This window comes from Protopterus annectens, chromosome 13.part0 (genome assembly GCF_019279795.1).
Source record: "Protopterus annectens isolate FY-2018-M chromosome 13.part0, PAN1.0, whole genome shotgun sequence".
Classification (NCBI taxonomy): Eukaryota; Metazoa; Chordata; order Ceratodontiformes; family Protopteridae; genus Protopterus; species Protopterus annectens.
Window position 1 is genome coordinate 1,010,603,924 of NC_056747.1, and position 12,180 is coordinate 1,010,616,103.

Consider the following 12,180-nt stretch of genomic DNA (forward strand, 5'->3'; position numbering starts at 1 on the left):
AATGGGAAAGAAATAGTTAAAGACTTTGTAAATATAAGAAATAAACATTTTCCATGCCTTTTATTATTTTATCTTATTTTTCAGGCCAGTTTTCTTAAATAAATATCAGCTATAGGTTAAACCAAAGCATTAATTTAGATACCTACCTCTGTAAAAACAGGAGAAATTATTATCTTAATTCTGCATATATCATAATCAATAACTTCTGCAGCTGTCCAAGATCACAACAGTTTATTAAATTTACCATCTTCATTTCAACCTCTGATTCTTTGCAGTTTTTTCAGTAATCTGCCAAATTGTTTAATCAGTTCATCGGAATAGCTAGTCAAGGCTTCTTCTCTTTTTTTTCTACCCTTTTGTTAATTTACATTATATATTACTTCAGTGTATCACTTATTTTGAACATTTCTGTGTTTGATTTATTTATTTTTAATTACTGGAAGCCATCTCTTGTAACAAAACTGGAACTTGAGCTGCTTGTTGCTTAACAGCTGCAAGATTCTTCCTAGCCAGATTTTTTTCTCCTTTTCTGGTTGAATTTCTCTTACTTTCTCTAATTTTCTTCTTTGTTGTCATCCAAGTAGTGTAATTACTAGCCAATAACTGAATTTTACCCAAATTAAAAGATTTTACTAACTTTGTTACATAATTTCTATTTTCACACTGGGAGAGCTCTTATTAAGCTGCTGATCAGTAAACAGCCATCTTGGAAATCCCCACCATTTGGAATTGTTAAGTCTAATAGCAGTTACTGTAACACGCACAAAGTTAGACACACATGGTAATATTTGAGAAAGAGATGTTGTCAAGAAAGGAGCTATTGAGATATCAGGACTGACTGATGAAAGCTTGAGTGGTTATGTTGATGTCCTTAGCACACATACACACACATACTACCCCCCCCCTCTCTCTCTCTCTATATATATATATATATATATATATATATATATATATATATATATATATATATATATATATATATATATATATCTTTTAGTGACTGGTTCATTCAGGATCCTTTTGTTTAGACTTTTCCTGAATGTTCATCTGTGCAATACCATCATAACTATTTTTTGCCATATGATTGTGTATGATTCATTTTAGTAGCCAGTTTAGGACCAGTATGCCTCTGTGGTTTACACTTTAGCTAAGATTTGCTTCTGTTGAAATATAGAATTTACGCTTCATATTAATGATCAGTTACAATGCAATGTAGTAGTAATTATTTTTCTTGTATTATCTATAGAAAATACTGTTTTAATATTGACTATCATATCACTTTACATTCTGTGGAATGCTTTACACTTTTAGATGTCATTGACAGATATATTTGGTAGGCTTTGCTGACTCTATTGCCTAATCTCTTAGAAAAAGAACTTGATTGTAAATTCTGACTCAAATGCTCTATGACTTCTGGTCTCTTTCATCTTGCATTTCCTAACCCTTATTCTCACACACAGATCATGGTCTGATAAGTTACGGTTCTAATCTCGTATGCTCACATGCCTTACATATGCAGTTGATAGGGTTACCACTTTCTGGACATTTCCACTTCTCTCACCGAACCTTCTATGCATTAATCACCTGGAATAATTTCAAAAAATAACTTGTGTATCAAATGTATCTCACAGGTAAAAAAATTAGCCTTGGTCTCATATCTCTTTTACTCAGTTACACCAGTGTGCCATTAACACCTGTGGAATATAGAGCTCCTCCCAGGTCAAGTTTTAAGTAGCATATTGACATGTGGTGATATACTCAGTGTTAATCTGTATAATACAAAGCCATGTTTCTTCTCAAATAAGATCCCTTTGACATTTCAACAAAGAATGAACTTGGACTTTCCAAATCCAAACTACTAAATTCATTATAAATGCTATATGGTTCATAGGTAAATACTAGGCTAGTTTACCCTTGTGGGCCATTTTAAGCCTAGCCAATTTCTTCACAAAGGTGAGAATCAAATTCTTTACCTTGTGTCTGTGAGGTAAACAGTCTAACCATTATGCCAACCCTACCAACCCAAAATGTTTTAATATTTCTTGTCCCAAAATTCAAATTGAGAATAGTAACTTCATGCAGTGCTTTTTGTATAACTCTAGTGCATTCATAGAATGTTTCTCTTAGCTGGAATTGAACAGTAAGCTATATAATTCCATGGACTATGTGTATATACACACACACATATATATATATATATATATATATATATATATATATATATATATATATATGAATCACATGCTCCACAGTGGAAGTCTTTCCAGTCTATCCAGTCTTGGTTATAGGGTTATCCTTTTAATGCATTTAGGTTTGACCAGAGGCCATATGTTCCTTGTTAATGACTATTTTTGGGCTCTACCAACCCTTCAAAAGAGAGCAAGGCCTGTGAGTCCCACAGTAAATTTAAGAATACCCATCCCATTGTCCAAGCTATGTTTAAAGGAAGACAGGGAATCACATTGCTTGATCTATGGAGCCTATTCCAGTGCAGATGAACATGCTGGATGATGAACATATCACTCCATCTGGTTTTTGTTTATTTTCTGATGGAGGCTGAGATCTCTTGTCCTATTGTTAGATACCCTTTTGAGGAAAAATGAATTTAAAGATAGCAGGATCCCTGAGGACATGAAAAGCAAGACACACATCTCCCCTCCGGAGCCTGTATGACACTGAATAGAGGATTTGAGTTTCTCTTGGTAACTATGATTTTTCATGCCAGAGATTGCTTTTGTTAGGTCAAGTGTTTTGGTTTGTGTAGTAAGATACATGCTAAAGGGTGCATTATTATTCTATAATGGGTCTGACCAGGGCAGAATATAAAGGGAAGAATGATTGCCTTGGTTTTAGTAACATAAATTTGTAATTAGTTACAGGATGAAGAAGGATTTCCTAATTACTATTACTATGTGGCCAGGGGTGGACTGGGCATCCACCAGAACTCCAGAAGGGCAGGTGCCAAAATGGGCCAGTGGGCCAGTGCTCTTCAAATGTCTTCTCCTTTAAGAAGGACCATGTGTGTGTCATACGCATGCATGCCACCACAGATGTTGTCATTCCACACTTGCGCACAGAATTTAAAAATTGCCATTCTGGTAAGAGAGAAGGTAGATGTTTGTGTGTGTGTGTGTGTGTGTGTGTGTGTGTGTGTGTGTGTGTGTGTGTGTGTGTGTGTGTGTGTATGTATAATTTAAACTAGTGGTTCTGTTCATTTCTGAATGTGAGAGAAAGTGTATATGCACAAATGTATGTGTATGTAATTTTAACTAGCTGTTCCATTTCTGTATGAGCAAGTCTGTGCGTGTGTGTGTGTGTGTGTGTGTGTGTGTGTGTGTGTGTGTGTGTGTGTGTGTGTGTGTGTGTGTGTGTGTGTGTCTGTATGTGTTGCTGTGTGAGGGAAGGTAGGTGTATATATTTTTTAAAATACCTCTCAACTGTCCAGATTTAGCCTCATTGTTTTGGTCTGTTTGTCATAAAATTTATGTTTTCTGGAAATTCATTGAGGATTGAAGTCACTAAATAATGACATATACATGAGTTTGAATTCATATCCTTTCAATAATGCATGTTAATACAAATCCTGTTATTCTAGCAACTAAGTTAAAAAGAGCAATATTTAAAATCTATCCCCATTTTGGGCCATTGTATCGCCATTATTTTAGCCTTTGTCCAGATTTCTTGCACTTACTGGTTTTGAGGTATGCATACCTCTCAGATGTCCAGAGTTTTGCCTCATATTTTTGGCCTATTCCTCATAAAATTTGTGTTTTACTGTCAATTCACAGAAGATTGAAGTCACTAAATAATGACATATATATGAGTTTCAGACTGAATATCTTTCAGAAAATGCATGCTAACACAAATCCTGTTACTCTAGCAACTTTGTAAGTCTGCAAGAGTAATATTTAAAATCTGTCCCTATTGTTGGGTCTTTGTCCCTCCATTATTTTAAGCTTTGTCCAGATGTATTGTGCTAAGAAGTTGAGAGGTATGGTGGTAGGGTATGTAATGCCCTAGTCAGGAGGGAAGCAGGTTAGTCAGTTAACTTGATCAGGGTTGCCCCTATAACTTGGTTACAGGAGACATGAGCCTAAATCCTCTACACCAACTACCAGACTGCTGACAGAATTGTGAGTGTGAGTTTCAGTGCATTTTCAAGGGACTATGAGTATCAGTGCATTTTCATGAAATTGAGAGTGTCAGGGGAAGAGAAGTTTACTGTTGCTCATGCTAAGTCTGTTTTCAATGTGCAGTTAACTGTTTTGTTTAGCAAATGGCAGTCACTGCTTTCACTGTAAAATTTGAAAGCAGTGTTAGTAGCCTAGTTGCCTTTGGTGTAGAAGATTCTGGATTCTACTCCCACACCATGCAGATGGAGTGCTGATATTACAATGCCCTTCAATTGCTGATCATTTGGTGCTTTTTAAGGGGGGGTAGGAGTTCTGCACTCCTGAGTGTGCCCTCCTTTGTATGAGATACCTAGTATCTATGAACTTGTCAGTTTGTCAGTCACTCCTATTGCAATATTACCAGCTTACCATTTTTTTTATGTAACATAGGAAATTTAATTCTTCAAGGGCAGCAGGCACTGAATTTGTAGATGAAACACTGAAATGTAAAGTTGTTTGCCAGTAGCAACCTTTTCATTAGTTACAGTTCTCTTCAATGTGGAATTGTACAGATGATCTTTACTTCTGCAGAGATTGTGCTTATTGATTGATATTGGTGGACTGTAATGACAGATGTTTGAGTGGCCTTTTATGGTTGAAATTTTCTGAAATGGGTAGTTTTGTCGTTATTGTTTCATACATTTTGTTTCATTGCTTAGTGAAAGAATATTTAAAACTACAAATTTAAAACACATTCTAACAAGTGGTGCTGTATTATACAAGGAATATAATTTAATACAATCAGAAAGGTGAATCAAAGAACACATACATGTATGCCCGGCCCTAAAAATGTGTGCAAGGAGCTTATGGTTTGAAAACAGCCCAAAGTTAAACTTAATCTTCCACTGGAAAGATGCATTTTCTTTGAATGCAGGTTTTAATGCCGTTTCAACAAATGTGAGTTTCAAGGGCAGAGAAGTTTACTGCTCATGCTAAGTCTATTTTCATTGTGACACTGTATTGCTTATTTAACAAATGACTGTCAGTGTTTGTGCTATTTTATTTCAATATCTGTAATCACTGTAGAAGTAAATAAGAAAGTAGCATGCACACTGTCTAGTTTGAACAGTGTTTATGGTAAATGGGGAGAAATAGCCAAGTAATGGAACACTGGAATGGGTCTGAAGGGGGCTGCTTTGGTTGGGGTGGGGGGTGGATGTATGGGTGGAGATGGGGGTTGTCACAAGAGGGGCTGCTATGGTGGGGGCCCGATCTATTACTCTGCCTAGGACCCCATTTGTCCTTGATCTAGATCTGGTCAAAATGCATCCAAAATATTATTAGCTATATTCAAATGTGAAATGTTTATAGCTGACAAGGCCAGTGCGTAATGTGGGTTGTATATGCAACTATGTATCTAGATGATCATATACTTATAAGTATTTATTTTTATTAGTTTATTAGTGTATTTGAAAGGAAGTAACAAAGTGATTGAGTGTTGTTTTTTTCCCTACACCTATCTAACCAGAGCATTTAATTCTATGCAAAATTTATAATAAGCACAGTCTCAGTCAGGGGTGGCTTGTGGTATTGGACTGCTGGGCTGCAGCCCACCCAACTTTCTCCAAAAAAAAAAAAAAAAAAAAAAAAGTTTAATTATTAAACTTTACACACTAGTAGCAGTTCGAACTGCAAGCTAATGTGTAATGTCGAATGTGATTCTACGTGGAATTTGGAGCAGTGTGCATGCATGCTTGAGTGCCACTTAAAAAGAAAAAAGAAAGAAAAACAGTCCAGATTAGGAAGACTGCAGGCATCAATGAAGATGCCTAGAAGTCACTGCAGTTTTAACTGCAAGAAATAGGAAGATGATGGGACTGTGAAGTCAGCAGCCTGTCATGTAATCTGAGTACGTGACGTGGCTGCTGATTAGTCCTGTTACTCTTATGCTCTCTTCCCACACTTTAGTTGCAAGGGAGCGAGCAGGATAGTGGAGAGACGAGAGACAAACGATGCGCGAACAGAGAGAAAAACAATGATCCTTTCAGAGATTAGTGTTTAAACTTTAAGGTAAGTTCTTAGTTTTTTTTTTTCCTGGCAGAGTCAACCAGATACTTTTTACATTTTTTTCCCAGCAGGATCAACCAGATACTTTCTGGTATTTATTTATATTTTTCCTGTCGGGGTCGACCAGATAATTTCTGTATTTAATTATTTCTTGGTAGGGTCGACCAGATATTTGTTAAATCTTGGTGCAGTGATGGAGTCTCCTACATAAATTTTTGTTTCTGACATTCTGGGTCTGTAGGCTGGCAGGATCAACCAGATAGCAGAAGGCTGAATCTGCAGTGAGCTGTGAGTTTTGGGAGCTGTTTGTGATGTCTTTCTGACAATATCCTGGCATGGTCAACCAGATACTAGTAGGTGATCTATGTAGAGGAAGACAGAAGTGGTGAACTTCATGACACCCATGCAGTTGGACAATACAGTTATGACTACTGAATCCTACACAATTGCACTTTATAAGCACTTACATGAGTGCATGGATCGTGCTATCCCAAACAGAACCAAGATGCTATCCTGCAAAAAAAGGAAGCCAATCTGGTGGTCCCCTGCCATAAACAAACTGTGCAACAGAAGGAAGAAACTGTTGCAAAAGAGAGTAAAATCCCATGAGTGGAGGAGCTCCCTGGTCAGCCTCAGTAAGAAAATCCTCCAAAGCTAGTTACGAAAACAAAATCACCACTGATTCTAAAGACAACCACAAAGCATTCTATAGCAATGTCAAGAATCACAATGGCAACACCCAGATCTGCTCTGAGTTACAGCACAATGGCACTAAATACACAGATCCAACTGATATTGCCAACATCCTGGCAGATAGGTTCAGTGCTAACTTTATACCCCTCTCACCCCCTAAAGAGCCCATCTCTATACCGGAAGAATGCAAAGTTCCTGTAATCATGGCTGCACAGGTAAAAAAACACACTCTCCAAAGCCAAGAACATAGCATCCATGGGACCATACAACATCCCAGGCTGCATTCTACATGAACTACAGAACGAACTGGAACCCCACCTAAGTACCATGTTTAATCATAGCCTCACCTCAGGCTTTGTGCCTGCTGAATGGCGCATGGTGACAGTTATCCCACTCCACAAGGGGGAAGCCACCACGGACCCCAGGAACTACCGCGCCACAATACAGAGATAAGATGATCAGCTTTAACAATTGGCTTAAACTCTGGTGTCATTCAAAGGGGATCCAATGTCTGTCTGCCTGGGATGACATGCTCCCATAGTGCCTTTTTCTAAACCTACCACCCTAGAACAAAAAGGCCCTTCTCAGTATGGAGAACATCGATGCCTGTGCTGTGACAGAAACCTGGTTCAAGGCTCCTGAGAGCACCCCAGCACTATCAGGTTTTACCTCATATCATGCCCCAAAACCAGGACAATACCAAGAAAGGAGGAGTATCCATATTCATCAAGGACACCCACACCTCAAGATTAAACCATCCAGGTGCAATTAACCATAGGCAAGACTGCTCTGCAATTTGTAGCATGTTACAGGCCACCTCAGGAACCTCATATGGCCTTCCTGAAAACACTGGAGGGATAAATGTATCTCCAAACACCATCATACTAGGTGACTTCAACTACCCTAATATAGACTGGGAACACTACTCAAGCCCAAACACTCTAGCCCAAAAGTTCCTGGAATTCATAAACTCAAATGCCATGGAACAACTAGTCACCATCCCCACAAGAGGAGAAAACATACTTGATCTCATCATCATGAACATGGGAGCACAATGTTCATCACTGGTGAGATCTGATCACAAACTAATCTCGCTGGAGGTCCTCATCCCACCCCGACCACAGTAAAGAACTCACACTTCTAAAGACTAGTGTGGTCTCCTTGTTAACATTACTCAAACCGCTGAATCACTTACAAATGCCTTCTACCAGCACCTACAGGGCTGCATGGATCAGGCAATCCCAAGCAAAACAAAGACTCTTTGTACCAGTCTGGTGGACCCCAGCCATAAACAAACTCTACAAGAAAAGGAGAAAGCTACTACAAGATAGAGCAAAAGATCACTATAAGTAAAAGCTAAGAGCTCTCATAAAATCATCCAAAGCTAATTTTGAGAAAAAATAGCTAAGGACTCTAAAGACAACCATAAGGCATTCTTTAGCTATGTCAGAAACCTAGGAGGAAACTCCCAGATATGCTCATTCAAAATGATGTGAAGATTACTGATCCTACAGACATTGCCAACATACTGGCTGACAGGTTCAGTGCAAACTCCCCTAAAGGAGAGATATCTATACCAAATGATTGTAGCCCCAAAGAACACAGCATCCATGGGACCTGATGGTGTCCCCGGCTGTGTGCTCCATGAACTCTTAAACCCACAGTTAGGACAGCTGTTTAATCTTAGTCTCACCTCCTGTGGTCCCACTCCACAAAGGCGGTGCCTCCACCAAATTACTGTCCCATTAGCTTGACAAGCCTTATCTGCAAAGCCATGGAGAGGATCATAATGGATCTCATAAATAAAGACATAGGGAACTTGCAGACTTTGGATCCAACCCAGTTTGGCTTTGTCAAAGGCAGATCATGCCTTCTAAACTTGGTTGACTTTAAACAGTCACCAAGGCCATTGATGAGGAAAGGCAGTCCATACAGCCTACCTAGACCTATCATTGAAAAACTCATCAACTTAAATGTAAACTCATACATTACAAGATGGGTTGCAAACTGGCTGAGTGACAGAACCCACAGGGTCAGAGTTGCTGGCGCCATGTCAGACTCAAAGCCTGTCACAAGTGGTGTCCCACAGGGCTCAGTCCTGGGCCCACTCTTGTTTGGCATCTACTTTTCTGAAGTACAAGCAAACACAGGAGGGTTATGGCTGACAAAGTTTGCAGATGACAAAACTGGGCTACGCCGTGTTGAAAAACACATCCGACACAGATATCCTTCAGAAGGGTCTCACAGAAACGGATAACTGGTGCCAGAGCCATGGCAAAAATAAGGTTACCCTAGCTACCATATAGGTGGCCATCCCTGAACACAGAAGAAGTTATTAGGGACCTGGGAACCCAGGTTGACAGTATTCACATCTAGATCAAGGGAAGTCATAGTCTCCTATACTCATCACTCATCAGACAATGATATGATGATGCCCCCATCTGCCATGTATCTGACCCGACACTTGCAGCAGCAGGAGAGGCCACAAAAGTTCCTCACCAAAAGGATAAAGGGTCTCAAAATCTGTCTTATGCTGCCCGACTGAAAGAACTCCAGTTATATTCAGTTGCTTACCTTTGCTCACAGGTGACCTATGCCTGACATACAAGGCCATGTCAAACCCAGATTTGATGAACATGCTTCATCTCAAAAGATTCATCACCGCTGGCCTTGTTCAAGAGGAATCTTGACCAATGGATGGGAGATCGCAGATACACCCCAGGGGTTACCTCAGTGTCACTGCTCAACAGAGGCACAGCAAAATAATGGGCATAGTTTCTCCAACAGATAGCCTATGAACCTATTAGCCTGATGAGCCTGGTGTGCAAGGCCATGGAACGTATCATCATGGAACTTATAAACAAAGACATTGGTAATCTCCAAACTCTGGACCCCACCCAGTATGGGTTTGTAAAAGCAGATCATGTCTCCTAAACCTGATAGACTTCTTTGCAGCAGCCACCAAAGCTGTAGACAAGGGTAAGGTGGTTCACACAGCCTATCTAGATCTTGCCCAGGCTTTCAGCACCATCCCCCACTCTGGAATTATAGATAAACTCACTAAACTAGGTCTAAATCCCTATGTCCCAAGATGGGTTGCCAACTGGCTCACTGACAGAACCCACACTGCGAAAGTAGCAGACTCCAAATCCGACTTCAGACCAGTGACAAGTGGAGTACCACAGGGTTCAGTCCTGGATCCTCTCCTGTTTGGTATCTACTTCTCTGAAGTACAGGCTAACACAGAAGGTCTTTGGCTAATGAAGTTCACAGATGACTGCAAACTAGGAGCCATAATCGAAACTCCTAACAATGTGGACATACTACAAAAGGGCCTCACTGAGACAGATGCCTGGTGTCAAAGCCATGGCCTTAAGCTCAATAACAAAAAGTGCATTGTCATCTCCTTTGGTAAAAACTCTGTACCCATGAACTACAACATAGATGGTAGTATACTTAACACCGAAAGTGTGATAAGAGACCTTTGGACACAGGTGGACAGTAGTCTCTCCTTTGATAATCACATCACCACAGTAGTCAGGAAATCCTTCTATGTGGCACACCTCATCACAAAAGGTTTCTCATCCAGAAAAAAAAGAGGTCATTGTTCCCATCTACTCATCACTCATTAGACCCATTATAGAGTACAATGCCCCTTTTGGTGTGTACCTCACAAGACATCTACAACAACTGGAAAGGCCACAGAAATACCTCACAAAGAGGATTACCGGCCTCAAACAGATGCCCTACGCAGACCGTCTCAAAAAACTCCAGCTTTACTCCATCGCATATCACCTACTCAGAGATGATCTCTGCCTAACATACAAAGCTATGTCATACCCAGAGCTGTTGGACATGCTCCACTTAAAGAAATACCAATCGCTCCGAGCTACATGCTCTAGAGACCTAAACCTCATCACCACAATAAACAGAACATGCTGGAGGGATAGATTCCTGTCCCAGAGACTTCCCATACTCTGGAACAAACTACCTATCTATATCAAACAAAGCTCCTCATTAGCACTCTTCAAGAAAAATCTTGATGATTGGATGGGAAATAGGAAATTCACCCCGGGGATCACCTATGTGGCTCTGCTCGACAGTGGCACAGGAAAATAATTTTCTTGGGTGGCAAAAGCCAGGGTACCTTTTTGGCTGGGCTTGTATAGGCCCCAGGGCCAATAGCCTAGTACCTACCTATGAACCTATGATCTATGTATTTTGAGGGCTATTGATGACTTTCTTTTTTTAATATAATGTCCTGGCAGGGATAACTAGATACTAGGGACTAGGAGGCAATGTGTTTCAGGGGTTGTGGATGATTTTTTTAAATATAATATCCTGGCAGGGTTAACCAAATACTAAGGAGGCAGTGTACTTTGGAGGTTACTTGACTGTGGATGTCTTTTTTTCTAATAAAATATCCTGGCAGAGGTCAAACGGATACTAAGTATTCAGTGTGTTTTGGAAGCTACTTGAGGATGAAATTTTTTTTTTAACTTAAATCTTTTTGCAGCATCAATGAAGCTAGATGAAGCTGGTGTATGAATGTTTTGTTGTTGAAACTCTAGCCTTGTATGACTAAAGTCTATATGAGTGACGTGAAGTATGATCACCTTCAAGCTCGTGACTATGTGATGTGAAATAAATACAGTAATGTAATCATTGTCTTCACTTTTCATTATTTTAAACCTTGTAGGGTCAAAGCAGATATTGTAGGTAAGCAGTTGGGCAGGGGGCTATGCTTAGTATGTGTGAATGAAATGACCTGTCTTACTGTTATACTTCTGACTTGCTTTGCAAGAGTAACATGCATTTGAGTAAAGTAAGATCAACCAAAAGCTCTGAACTCTGTCTATTGTTTATGTGAAAAAATACATATATTAATAACCATGTTGTCTCTTATCCCTTTTTGTCTTTTAATCTTGCAAGGTCAATTAGACACTGTGTGTGGATTGGGATATAGGGATTATGGCTATGTGTGAATGAAGCAACTGATCCTGCTGTTTACTGTTGTTGTAATTCCAGTGTTGCAAGACTGTAATAGTTATCTGTATTTTCAGATGAATGCAGTCTAATAATTAGATGTATGAGTCATTCTTAATGTATGTTATTTTATATCTGTTCATGTGTATACTGAATGTCTGTTTAAAAATGTTTAGAATATGTTAAAGCTTTTCTCCCCAGCATACCTCTCAGCTGTGTAGATTTTTGCAAAATGTCCATATTTTTGCCTCATATTTTTAGTCTGTTCTTCATACAATTTGTGTTTTTCTGGCAAATTGCTGAGGACTGAAGTCACCAAATA

The 12,180-nt window shown here is 39.4% G+C and overlaps 1 protein-coding gene across 1 annotated transcript in view; it reads left to right on the forward strand.

Moving 5' to 3' along the window:
• The window catches only part of IGFBP4 (insulin like growth factor binding protein 4), a 927,715-nt gene that overhangs the window by 83,891 nt on the left and 831,644 nt on the right, over positions 1-12,180 (forward strand). The gene's annotated exons all lie outside the window — the stretch shown is intronic.